This window comes from Mytilus galloprovincialis, chromosome 2, assembly GCF_965363235.1.
Source record: "Mytilus galloprovincialis chromosome 2, xbMytGall1.hap1.1, whole genome shotgun sequence".
In the NCBI taxonomy this organism is placed as follows: domain Eukaryota; kingdom Metazoa; phylum Mollusca; class Bivalvia; order Mytilida; family Mytilidae; genus Mytilus; species Mytilus galloprovincialis.
In genome coordinates, this window is record NC_134839.1 from 13951355 (window position 1) to 13966295 (window position 14941).

The following is a 14941-nucleotide window of genomic DNA, read 5'->3' on the forward strand; positions in this document are numbered from 1 at the left end:
AAGGACAATTTGCCAAGTAAAATTTCGTCAGGTAAGCAACCAAAGATTTGGAGAGACGGTCCTTAGTATAAAGCAATGAATGATATCAAGGCCTAATTCCAATCATCCAAAAGTTTTAGTAGTGTGGACTGCAACCATTGCCTCGTCTTAACGCACACACATACCCCCTCTCCAAAAAAAATAAAATTTGGTTTAAAAAATTGTGATCACCGGCCGTTGCTATTTCTTTCACGATCATTTTGTAGATAATCTGAATGGCATCCGAGTTGTTTAAACCAGGGGCGGGTCCAGCCATTTTAAAAAGGGGGGTTCCCAACCCAGAGTAAAGGGGTCGTTCCAGCTATATGCTCCCATTCAAATGCATTGATCGGCCAAAAAAAGGGGGGGTTCCAACCCCCGAACCCCCCCTCTGGATCCGCGCCTGTTTCAACCCTCCTCTCTCCGGATTGTTCTTAGATCACCCAGAGACATACTTTTGTCTGCAATTTTATTTATGCAAACCAATGCCTAATGTTTTCAAAACATGTAAAACAAAAAAGTAGTCACAACTTAATTAGCTTTAGAACATGGAAATCAAGAAATAATAGAATATGTACTATTTGTAAACATGATATAGAGGATAGTTCCATTTCATCCTCATTTTTTTCAAGGTTTTAGAACAATTTATATCAATCCATAATATTGGAAAAAAATCATCAATGTACAAACAATGCCGGTTAAAGAACTGTGTAATCTAGAAACTGTATATCGAATATGGTGTAATTTAGGTAAATTTATATTTGGATCTTTTAAATTCTGACACATATTTTGTGTTGATGTGTATAATGTCTCTGGTTTACTGTATGTATTCAAGGAACTATGATATACGTCCTTGATGTATTGTATATATGTGTAATTTAAATGTTTACCTATACTTTAAATGCTTTATTTTATAATGAAAAATAAAAGTTGATGAAATATTAATTAATTATACTTTGAAAAAAATGGCATGGAAAATGTAAGTACTATATTTTAAAAAGTTTACAATTAGTTTTTATATCCCTTTTAGGACCTCTGTCATAGGAACCGGGTACTATCTCAAAAGTCGCTTCTTTTATGTAAAGGTACCAGTTCGTGCATAAGTCATAAAACATAAGACGATGGAAAAAGTATGAGATAACCGAAAGGTAAACAATTTCCTGTGACGTCACTTCTAGAAAAGCTGCCATTTTCTTAATGCAAATGCGAGTTGCCCGAAAATTATAACACAGTTTTAAAGAATTGAACGAAGAACAGGTATGGTGAAATCAAAAAATGAAATTGTTAATTGTTTTGTCATCAATTAGAATTGAATTGCCATCGATTTAGCTAATGACTAAAGTGTTTGCAGCGAATGCGTATTAAAGGTCCGACACTCCACTCCTGCTTCAGGTTTCCAATTTAATATCAGTCCAAATGCTGTTAGTGTTACTTGACTGCCTTCTGCCTTTTGATTTAGAGCAAAATAAAAATACGTAATAGAGTATTTTGATAGGTATGGTGAATCGATGGCTGTTAATTTTGATCATTCCTATGTTCAGTAAGTCCCTTCAATGAACGTTTCTCCTCAGAGAAATTATGTTGATATTTCTGATACCCTTTTACCCATTCAATGACCACAAAAGGTAATTTTCTAATTGTTATACTGTCAGATTCCATTAACCAAGAATTTGCTGCTCATTTTTATACATATTATTAAGACTTCCTAAACCTTCTCTAAAATAATATACTGCTGAAACTGAAATTATAGACCTTATTCATTATTGCTATTTGGAAATCAGTGCCACTTGACCTGCGAATCTGCACCTCTTCTGACAGGCTCCTAAACTATTGACATCCTACAACAATAACTTTTCCATTAAATCCTTAGATATATGTTCTATGATGAGGTCTAAACTTTGTGATGTCCAGTATTAGTGGCAAGTTGTATAATTAGGCTGAGAAAAAAAAGATCTGTGTTTCCGGTAACCCGACCGACCCTGTTTTTTAGCCCCGACCCTAACTTTTTTATTGGATCTTCCAAAAAAAAAAAAAAAAAAAATTATCAACCGACCCTGTTTTTGACACAGGCTTCTGATAGATGACATAATATTTTTTCTCTCTTGCTTCCTCTTGCATAGAAAGCCAGAAAAACATTTTATTAATGTCAAAAGGTATTCCAAATAGGTTAAAATCCAAGAAATTTGCACAGCAGGCGCTTCAAAAACATTGCAAATGGCACACTTCCGGTTTTTGAAACTAATTACGGATCCGGACTTGGAAAAAACATGATAATTTTCCGGATTTCATTTACGATGTCAAAAAAAAAAAAAAAAAAAAAAAAAAAGAATTCCGACCTACCGACCCTATTTTTCAAAATGATGTTACCGGAAACACATATCTTTTTTTTTAAGGCCTTATTGATACCCTGTGAACTAATTACACATTGCATGTTTTAGTCAATTGGTAATTTTTAATGGCAAAATATCTACAACCAAAAATCTACCAGCCGTCAATTGAATGTCTGAAAAAAACTTGCAGGCCAAGAGAATAGTGTTTGCACATAAGTTTAGGGCATACAATTCACTAGCATAGGCTTCTTGAAATTTACTAGACTGGCCAAATAAAATATTTGTGTGGTTCCAGTTACATTCTTTTAAAAATAGGGTCGGTAGGTCCAGTCTTCACGCTGAATGGCAGCCCAGACAGCCCAGGCTTATAAAATTGCTCTTGGGCCTGTAAAAATCATATTTACAGGCCAACAGCATCTAACTAAAAATTTGCAAAAATTGATCTCGGGGCCTGTAGATTTAACAGTTCATCGTGAAGACTGTAGGTCGTCAATTTTTTTTCTGAATTTTTATTTTGGATTGTCAAAATCCGGGAAAAAAATTATGTCTTTACCTAAATTTATTCCGGAATTATATACCTTCAAACAGGAAGCTTCAGTTCTCCATTTACATGAGTTTGGTTGTAAAATGAACAGTCATGTTCCTTTTTTTGTTTATTTTGCTTCATTCCGTTCTGAATTTGTTGCATTTTAGCCCAAAGAAATATTTCTGAAGGCAATGTAGATGACAAGAATCTTGGAATTTAATTATTTAAATTTACAATCCTCAAACTTTGATCATTTAAAAATTCAATTTTTCAAAAATGAAAAAAAAATTCTAGGGGTTGGGGGGGGGGGGTTCAGCTAGGGATGGTCAGGTAACTGGAACCACACATATATTTTTATTTGGCCTCAGTCAGATGAATAAAAGATAGGTTATCTGACAGTTATATTTGTTGTGTATTGTTAGTTTGATTTTAATGATTACAGCTTCTGGTGTTAGTGTTACTGTATCATGGTCATCTACATTTACCACATAAAATACTGATGAATATATTAAAAATATTTTATTATTAAAATGCAGCTCCTGAAAACTTACTCCCATAATGTCTGATGGTTTTTAGTTTTAGAAGAAACTGATAAGTTAAGAGCAAAGGATATATTATTTTTACACCCATTATTCCATGAGCATGATAATGCTGAGGACATCATTACAAGAGAAAACATCAATAGCATAAAATAAGAAAAATACATAACAAATCAATTACAAACAAACTGCGCGCCGCGACAAAGTTACTGAGAATTATTGAAAATTATGCCCTTACCACAGCGCTATCCAAAAATCCTGGAGAGAACACTGGTGTTAGAAAAAAACAGTATATCAAAGTTTCAGGGTTCCAATGCCATAGAATAATGGAAAATAATTTTGTGTGATACATGTGTATATGGCTTGGAGTGTTGCAGTTTCCTGATGTTGATCATGATATTTCTGAAGTTTACTCTAGCTATTAACTTCAAATGTATTGTACCATTAACACGATAAATTTAGTAAAAACATCTGCAAAGGGTACACAATTTAAAATTCTATTAGAGCAAAGAAATCTTAAGAATTCAAGAAAAGAAGAAAGGATGATTTTTTTACTTATACAAGTAAAAAATTCTAAATGCCTAAGGGACATAACTAAGCCAATTATTTTTTTACCTATACAAGTAAATAAAATTCACTTGTATAAGTATCCTACAAATTTACTTATATGTGTATATTTTTTTTTACTTCTTCAAGTAAATAAAATACACTTGTACAAGTAGTACCCCTGACTGTACTTTGCATTTAGTAAGTAACACTGTTAACATATATTTGCTCGTGTGTGCTCACAAATAGCATGCATGTTCCACTATATTGCATTATTTTAAATACAGTTGTTGTAATTGAATTATACCTTGTACATGTAATATGGAGAGAGCTTTTATAGGCTGTGCCTGTTGCTCAATCCTTTTCATATCTTAATGAATAAAATATGTTTAAAATCAAAAACTATAGTATTTGCATTTAAAAGTCTTAATAAGCATGCTGAACTTGTGGTTTTTTTTCAGAAGGTGAGCAATATAATACAGGCAAGGTTGTGTGTGCTCCTTGTTTATGTTGAGATAGGGCATTTTTAAGCCATTTCTTTGGATATAAGTACTATATGCTGTATGTTGCATTTACAGATTCATCACTTAACAACTTCCTGTTTACCGAACACTTGTATAATTTTAGACATTATAGCCAAGTTGAAAATTTTTGTCACATTTTTCTCAGGAACTACAATACAAGGATTTCTGAAATTTGGTTTCAAGGTTTGTATATGTCAGCTATACTGTGTGATGCATTTTCAGATTTATCACTCACAAAATTATCCACTTGCAGCGGGGGTATCATCATTGAGCAGTAGCTCACAGTTTCACTTGTTTCTTTTTGTTTCATTATAAATAATTTTGATTCCAGTGATATCTTGTTTTATACAAGTATCTATAAACAAAACCACCACAGGCACTAAGGGTATGGGTAGTAGGTGTTCCTTTGTGGTAGACTGCAGTAAGTAGTATGAAAAACATGTAAGCCTGTGGACAGAAATAGTAATTGCAAAAAAAAAGCCAATACAGGTGACATTGAAGCTCTATTCTTATATTCCAATCTTCCCTATCACTCCTAGAGATTTGAGTTAGATCATATTTTTATGCTTCAGTTATGGGAATTTTGTTTTTTGGTCTGTGCGTCCCTTTGTTCGTTCGTTTGTCCTGCGGCTGCCTCAGGTTAAAGTTTTTGGTCAACAAAGTTATTGATGGAAGTTGAAGTCCAATCATCTTGAAACTTGGTACACATATTCCCTATGATATAATCTTTTTGATTTTGATTTAAGTTGCAACCCCAATTTCACAGTCCACTGAACAGTGGGGCATTCTGGCATATACTATGGACACATTCTTGTTTATATTTAGTACAAGTATATATAAATTATCAATTACAGATTGTCTGAATGGGATTTTCAAAATTATAGTGATTATAGATAAAAAGTACAGAAAAAAGTGGCAACACATATAAATACAAAAAAAAGAGAAAAATTAGGCAAAAAAAATAAAAAAAATAGAGAATAATGTCTTATCATGTCTACATGGGCCAAAAATATAAAGAATAGAGAAAAATGACCTTAAAATTCAAGAACTTGCAGAACTGAATTAATGAAGGTCTCCTATACGAGAACCTCATTACAGATCACTCCTAGTTGACACTTTAATTTGTGTAATGAAAGTTGCAGGTTGATCCTGATGTTGCAACCTGGTAGTGTAGAAAAAAAAATCATGTACATTATTTATTGAACATTAAAATATGTTACATGCTGTAACAGTTATATGATTATGGTAGCATACTTTATATATGGTCTGTTTTCCAATTTACAGAAGACTCATTTATTGCATATTTATACTATGCTGGCAGCTGATTTTTGTCAGGTTGTCATGGTAACATGTCAACAGCTTCCTTACTGATTTAATCTTGAAAAAGTTGTTAAAGTGTTAACTATGTCTAAACATGAACATATGAAAATAACTTGCAAGTTAGCTTGACTTTTTTTGTAAGAATCAATACAAGCAAATGTTTTGCAGAAAATATTTAATGTTTATTTGTTGTGGTGATTCGATTCGATTAGGTCTCCTTTTTACAAGGTTAAATTGGTTTTCATTGCGTTAAGACTGGTTTGATAAAAGGCTTGTTAATGACATGTAATAAGAGTATTTTTATTATAAAAACTAGGTTATTAATTTAAATATAGAATAGTCCATTTACAGCTGAAATTACAAACTGTTTGTGCTTTCAAGGTGGACTTTTATTTAAATATATATGTTACATTGTGCATATTATAAATGTTGATCACTTTTCCTTGTAATTGATAAATCTGAACAATAGTTGTAAGCCAAAATTGTTTCTCTATTTATTTTAAAACCCAGTTTTACATTTTGTATACTGATAGAATTAGTATACAGAATGTATATATCGTGAAAATGCAGGTGAATGGTTAATACTCTGAATCTACTTAGTATGAGCCAAACCAACTGTTGTATGACTTCAAAATCTTCCTGATTTGCCCTCTCTTCATAAATTAAATGGGCACAGTTTTACAGGAACAATTTTTGAAAGGTGAGCATTCTGAGGCCTTCAATACCTTGCTATATCATATGTGTGATAATGGCGTTGCTGATTGTTGAAGGCTGTATGGTGATCCATAGTCGCTTATCATTTGGTTTCTGGTGGAGAGTTGTCTCATCAGGAGTCCATACCACATCTTATTTTTACAATACAACAATCTAGTTAAGTATTGTATTACGGAAAGTTTACAAAAATGTAAACTGTTCTTGAATTGAAAAAAAAATATAACTATTTGCTATGTACCCTATTAAATGTTACAGTATTTTCATTATTCAGTACCTTTACACAGTTGAAAGTATTGATTTTTTTAACTTGTTTATTTTATTATAAGCACAAATATTATTTGATGGAATTATTAAAGACAGCATCCTACACATTTGACAGAAGAGCAATATAATTTCTCTTTCTCACTGAGTCCATCCTGTATTGATAGGATTGCCACCCTCGGCACACAGCAGAATTTTAACCTGTGAAAATAACATTTGTTACTCCTCTGACCTTTACTTTAATCTTCTTACAAAAACCCTTGGGAGAATTTAAATTGGTTATAATTCTGGGTCTTTCTCAATTTAGTCACAAGAATTGAGGATAATGAATTTGATCTCAAGAAACGGAGTCTCTTTAAATTAATGTAGGATGTATGACTGACATTATCAAGGTTCTAACCGAAATCTTATTCTTAGAAAGTTCGCTACACATGAAATACTGTACAGATCACCTTTCCAAGAAGGGGATCAGTGCCAATTGATTTATATGTTTTTTTCTTCAAATTTTTTTATCCATTGTCTTTGAGATAGAAGATGTTAGATGTATGTCTCATTTCTGTTTATTCCTATATTATAACAATTCTCTCTTTATTTAGCAGCTAGATTTATAACTGCCTCCAGCATACATTGTATGTATATGTTTGGTAACAATAAATTTGTGGTTATTTTTAAATTTTATTTTTACCTTAAAACAATGCATAAGTCAATGATTGGGACCCATTTACATATTTACACTTTAATTTAATCAAAATCATGACTGAGAGATGATCACTATTTAATAATTCAGTATTAATGTGCAAAATTTGTATTCATTCAATGCAAAATACTGTACTGAAATAGAAGGCACTATATTTATACATTTTGTATTAAGGACAAACTGTTTTTGACTTTGACACTTTGTCTGTAGACATATCTTGGCATCAGGGGTATGTACCTATCTCTTGTTATTATTCGATTTTTAGGCAGATGCACCAACAAAGAAATTAAGTATAGAATGAATGTTGTCTGACATCTTTCAGAAGTTTGTTGGTATAGTGATCTACATGTACATACATGTAGTTTGTTTAGCTCTTATATATAGATGGTTATCATGAATTTAATTCATGTCCACACAAAATGTGTATGTATCATTTGAAAATTAGTTAAATCTTGACCATGGAAGCATGAAATGTAGGTCATTACAAAATTGTTTGGATCAGAAATGGTTAAACATTTTGCATTTACAAGTATGTCACTTCATATTTAGGGAAATGGTTTCAGATGATAACTAAAAGATCTTATACAAAATCTATATAGATATTTAAACAATTTCATGATCGTTAAATACAGATTAAGTTAGATTTTGAGAGTAACCTGTATGGCAATTTACATTCATAGAGTTATGCCCCTTAATATTATGTTTAAAATTATAAGTTTTGTTCATTTATCAGATGATATCTAAAGTACTGTACCACTTTACAGAATCAGTTTATGTTTCATAGTTTATTAAAGAAAACTCAGCCGCAGAAGACTGTGTAACAGGAGCATATTATACACAATATAAATTACAACATAGTTCATAATACATACAGTACACATTTTTAAATTATACATCTTCAGAAATAAATCTTTGTTTATTTCAATTTTAAATCAGACAAGCATCTTTTCTACCTTTTGAATAAAAGTTGACAGCTTAGACAGCACATTACTATTACAATATTTAAGCACTTTTTTAACATTTGGATATTTTAAATAATATGGAGGTATGAACTTCCCCCTTAAATTCTTAACTTCACAATTAGGACATTTACATATGGACAAATTCTCTCATATCGTGGTACCATTTCTCCATCTTCCTGTTTTGATGGGAAACTTTGTATTACATACCCTTAATTTACATATATTATAAGTTATCTACGTTCATATCCGTAGATATGGATATTTTAACACCCTGAAGTACCCAAGTACACCATGAGGCGTAGCCGAAGGGTGTACAGGGTACTGAAGGGTGTTAAAATATCCATATCTACGGATATGAACGTAGATAACGAATTTATCCCCGGTCTTAGTCCGAATCGGACGAGTTTTATGGAAATTCGGGTACTAAGTGTAACGTGAAAACAACGTTTTTTTCATTATCTAAAAAAGTTTTATTGAAATTTGGAAATTTTACATACTTTCTACGGGGTGTAGGGTACTACCTTTGGTAGAACCCTACAGGTAGTCAAATATAAGACGTTTTTAATACGGAGACAGAGAAACTTGATTGAGTCAAATTTGGCGCTCAATGTTGTGAGAGTTATGTCATAGATAGTGTGACGTCAACGTGGGTCATTTGCATTGCTAGGTCAGTAGTCCCATTCCTTGAAAATGTGGTAGTCAAGTGATGCATTAAATGAAATGAGTGTAAATGATCGACATAATAGGACAAAATTGAATTAAATATTTCATTACAAACATCATGGATAATCTACAGAATTCAATATTTCACAAGGAGCAATCATGGAACGAAGTAAAACTGGCGTGAAGTTCCCCGGGACAATAGTTAGCAACGTCCGGGGATATGGGTTAGCAACACCCAGGGGATATGGGTTTTGTAACGACGTGCGTTAACCAATCAAAATCCTAGATATATACTAAGCCGGGGATAATTACTCTATGACCCTGCCTCAATTCTAATAGATATGGTTCTAAGCAAAACTCTTCTTTATAAAGTGTAAATAAAATTCCCCCTTTGATGAGTTGTTTATATCAGAGAATCATTTTTTAATAAACTGGTCCTGGAGATGCTGCCTTACATTAGTTTTAATATTATTATAATCAACTTGCTCCGGAATATTATGTTGATATGGAAAAACATTAACTGATCAAGAGTGTAACTCAGTTTCCACAAGAATACTTTTGAATCCCCAAGACTGAGGCTCGATTTTACCAAAATGTTAGTTAGATTCTGCTGGCTTGAAGAGAAGCAAGTTTACAAGCCTGTAAGCAATTTTACAAGACTAGGCTGGTGTGAATATTGCAATGTTGCACCTACATATATTCTCTTTTAAACAAATTAAAATTTTATGCCCTATTTATGGACATTATGATTTCTGATCTGTGCGTCAGTTCGTTCGTTCATTCGTCTGTTTGTCCATCCCGCTTCAGGTTCAAGTTTTTGGTCAAGGTAGTTTTTGATGAAGTTGAAGTCCCATTAACTTGAAACTTAGAAAACATGTTCCCTATGATATGATCTTTCTGATCTGTGCGTCAGTTCGTTTGTTCGTCTGTTCGTCCATCCCGCTTCAGGTTCAAGTTTTTGGTCCAGGTAGTTTTTGATAAAATTGAAGTCCAATCAACTTGAATTTATTACAATTGTTCCCTATGAAATTATTCTAATTTCAATGCCAAATTAGAGATTTTATCCAATTTTCACGATCCACTGAACATAGAAAATGATAGTGCGGATGGGGCATCTGTGTACTAGGGACACATATTCTTGTTTTACTTTTCTTTTCCTTGATTTTCCACTTGACAAAGTTTTATTGAATTTCAACAGTATATTTTAAGATCATTGACCATAATTTTAAGAATTTTTTTGGCAGTAAAATTTATTTGTTTATTACAGCTAATTTCCTAATGCATGTAAAGTAAGACTTTGATTATAATTAGCTTGCTTGATTTGTTTGTAAATTGTACAATTGTAATTGCAGGGCTCACACTACTTCAGAATTATAGGGAGAAGTGACTTCTCTTTTTGAAACTGATAGGGAGAAGTGGTGAGATTTGAAAGAGAAGTGCTCATTCGCGCGGTGTGCTACAATGTTTGGATTTTACAATAGGGCCATATGTAAATAATGTTCTTTTTATGTTGTTCAATTCATATGAGTTTAAATTTGATTGGACATTATCTCAATTATTGAGATAATGTCCAATCAAATTTAAATATGATACATACATGTACAGGTTAAAATATGGCCATATTTATATTATACATGTATATTGTTTGTAGGTGTCAATCTTAATTACAAAGCTTGAATTAACATTTATACACACCTAGCAAGCAAGCCTACCAAAGTTTTACTCTACAAGAATTAGGAAATTAGCTGTAATAATGCTGATGGTGTTAGTGAACACGAGATCATCTAAGTAAATTAGTTTATGTGCAAGTGTGTTTTCTCAAATATGGTCAGTCATCTTAGTAATTACCTAATGGCATAGTGGTTTGTTTTTGTGTTTTAAAATTTATAACATAAACAAAACATTCATATTCATGTCAGATATTTATTGTGTGGGTGTTGTCTTGTATATTGTTTTAATTTATGATTTTCAATTTTATATAAGTAATTATATACCATAAAACGTATTTACTTTAAAGGAGTGATTAAGTAGAGTGCATTCCTATGAAAAATCATCAGATATCATGTATTTTTGGTTACACTTAATCATTTATTTGATATTGGCTGTAGGGCAAATTTAAAACAAAAAAACAAATTAAGTGATGTTTAAGTAGGGAAATATCAGAGTTATAATTTATAATTGGAAGAGAGAAATAAAAGTCTGGAATATACATGTATATCAAATACATGTACCTGATGTTCAGGGTTATCGTTTGTTGATGTGGTTCATAGGTATTTCTCATTTCTCGTTTTTTGTTTAGATTAGACCGTTGGTTTTCCTTTTTGAATGGTTTTACACTAGTAATTTTTGGGGCCCTTTATAGCCTGTTGTAAGGTGTGCGCCTAGGCTCTGTGTTGAAGACCGTACCTTCACCTATAATAGTTTACTTTTATAAATTGTGACTTGGATGGAGAGTTGTCTCATTGGTACTTAAACCACATCTTCCTATATCTATATATGAGGTTTATGATGGGGGAAACTCAGTTGCTAGTACCCAAATGTTTTCTTAAAAGATGTGTTATGGATTGACTTAGACCCTCATCCCGGGAAAATTTGAAATTTTGTATAACCTTATATAAAGCCCCATCCTTCCAATTCTCTAATCCTTTAAAAGATTTAATGGGAATATAACTGAGCCCCGTCGAAGTGGAAATTAAAAACGCATATTTTATGGTGAGAATGTAACCATGGTGATATTTTCATTAAACCTGTAAACATGGTCTAATTGAAGTTGACTGACGTATTAGATGTAGTGACGTAAATGTAGTACTGCTAACTGATCAAGGAATATCATATAATCAATTCTGAGAAGTCTAAACATTGTATAATACTTCCACATCTAAGATAATTGATTCCTTAAAGTCAACCTTCGTCATTGATTCATGTGTCGTTTTCTGGAGGAGACTGTACATACTTACTAATTGTCATTTTCTTACTACCAAATCTCTCAATATTTAATATGCTTGTCTTTATTTACATGATCATACAATTTCACCAAACATATATGCTTATGTATTATATTTGTGAAATTTTGAATAACAACCTTATTCTCTGTTTTATACTCATTATGTCAGATGATCCTCAATATTCAATCTTATGGCCTTATTGCCCAACTTTGTCCATTGGTGCATATTACACCCTAAGTGGATCTCCCTCCATGTAATTTTCTCCATGTACTTAAATTTTGTTTTTTCTGTTACAATGCTGATGTTCTGGTAAGTCAAAACGTCTTGTTGTTGCAATAAAGTCTGAAACGATTTCTAACTTCTGTTTATATTCTTCTGTGCTTTCTTGTTCTAATCTTGCTAGTAGGATGCCTGTGTTTATATTACAAATTTATGGGTTCCTATTTCCTTTGTAATTTGGTGGTACATTACTTCTCTGTAACATTCCTTGTTGGAGCACTCTGAGGTAATGTTGTGGTGTTTCCCTAGTTCCACAGCTCCACAATTAGGCGGTGTTTTGCCCAGTGCGTTGTTTGTAGTGATTACGGTTGGTATATCCAGTTCTTAGTTGAATAAATGACATTATTATTTTAAATGTTTCAGATTTAGTATTAAATGAAATAGAGGTTACAAAATAAGAACATGTGATATGATTGCCCATAATTTACTATTGAGACAACTATCACTAGACTCCAAATGACTTGGATTTATACAATTATGGGTCACTGACCAACCTTTAACAATGAGCAAAACCCATACTGTAGAGTAAGCTATTAATTATAAAAGCCCCGAACATGCAGAATGTGAAATAATTCAAAGGAACAAAATAATAGATGAAAAACAAATATAACAGACAACAAACACTTCATTACAAACTCCTGACATGGGACATGTTATGTACAAACAGATTAACATGAATGATTTATAATTGGCAATCTTTTTAAAAAACATCAGACATACTCATAATAATCCAAGGATGGAGTTACAGAGGTTGGTTAAGGTGGTAGGGTCCCTGGCACTCCCTTATGGAGCTACATTTAAAGATAAGAAGATGTGGTATAATGTCAATGAGACAACTCTGCAGACCAAATGACATAGCAACAGAGAGAGAATACGTTTTTTCAGTGACTTTCATTGGCACCATATTTGATAAATACAATTTTGTCTAGAATTTTTATCTAGTAACTATAATAAGTATTTTCTAAAAATTTCTTCATTTTATATGCCAGCATGATATTTTTGGAACACTAACCCTGAACTTATAAATAAACGTAATTGACCAAACATCTCTTGTGGATGGTAAACAGTTTTATGCAGTGTATTAAAAATAACCCTGGGGTCAAATATGAGAGTTCTACTGATATAACCAATGACAGATTATCATTACATTGTCTTTAACATACATCTATCATTGTACACTGCAAGTCGACAGGCTGAATGTGCTTACCTTATGAAATGACCATGTAGATCATAATATGACCTGATACATGTGTGTGCTACTTGTATGTAGCTTTTCAAAGAAAAACTCTATAGTCTAATTATAAGTGGAACATATTCTAAGAAGAGGAAAGTCTCTAAAATGTAATGTTAAGTTGGAATCGAAACATTTTGTTTATTTTCAGTTTGTTATCAAAAACAAATAATCAGATATAAACCACTTTGCACTACTTTGCTATAATGGCTATGATCTGTGTTGTTTGTGTTTTAATACTGAGACTGCAAAATTTGTAATTATGGTATTATATAACAGTATGTGCCTTGCATGTCTTTATTGTATTATCTATAAATTTTTATTGAAAGATGCATTAGGGAATAATTTTCAAGGTCATATCTCTTATATATCGGTCAAAAGTTGCATGAACATTAGTACATACATGGATAATTAATCACAACATACTATAATAGTGAAAAAATAACAAGTTTTTCTCGAAACATGAACAAATTAATGTCAAATAAAACAGTTTCATTGAAAACCCCTATGGCCTGTGACAAGCATTTGTAATTTTAAGAAGATCCTTCTCACCTGCTTGTCAGGTATAAAGGTCATGGCAGGTCAATTAGTTCTGAGCATGCTTATTAAGAATTATTGATCTTAGTTAGTTGAGTGTTTTTCTTGTTTTCTCATCAGCTGATCAGACACACTTTAGAAAGGAATAGGACTGTGATGTGCAATTAACGATTACTATCTTGGCCTAGTTACTACCTTTTATTAGATCCATTTTATTCCTTTGGAATTTTTTGTCTGGGATTGATTAATTAATTACTGCGCTTTGTAGAATGTCATGTGAGCAATAACAGTGGATATTTGTTTTAACAATGACAAGGTAAAGATTTTATTTTTATTTTTATATTTAATATATTGATAGAAATTTATTTTATCAACGTTTACATATTGACAAAATGTTATTTCTATATTGAAAACACAGAAGTTTTCATCTTCAGGGTTTTAGGATCTCTTTCTAAACGTTACAATAAATAACCTCACTACTTTTTGTTTTATTCTGATTCTGAAATCAAAGAAAAATAATATTTGCAGGTAAATGTTTTTTAACTTAATAATTATGATCTAAAGTTTAAAAAATAAAAGGTCAGCCCTAGTATCCAAAGTTAACTGTCAAATTGTTTACAACTGTTAGTGACATCACAGGTCTTCTGCAACATTAACTTGGACTGTCTGACTGTTTCTGACTGTGTTTACACCACCTCCGTGTTTAGGGACAGTCAGAGACTGCATTTGTGCATTAATTCATGTGATATTGTCCTTGACAGTCTGCAAAAGCATGTTCACCACTTCACATTGTGAGGCAGGCTTTTGAAAACAATTTTTTTTTTTTTTTTTTTTTTTATTTTTTTTATA

General features: G+C 32.0%; 1 protein-coding gene across 4 annotated transcripts in view; it reads left to right on the forward strand.

Moving 5' to 3' along the window:
* Positions 1–1161: 1161 nt before the first annotated feature.
* The window catches only part of LOC143062958 (R3H domain-containing protein 1-like), an 89761-nt gene continuing 75981 nt past the window's right edge, over positions 1162–14941 (forward strand). For 3 of the 4 annotated variants that reach the window (XM_076234818.1, XM_076234820.1, XM_076234823.1), the window contains exon 1: positions 1162–1275. The gene's annotated coding sequence lies outside the window, so the exon portion shown is untranslated. Of the gene's footprint in view, positions 1276–14386; positions 14409–14941 lie in introns of those variants that run through there. The other variant, XM_076234819.1, reaches the window with a different exon arrangement.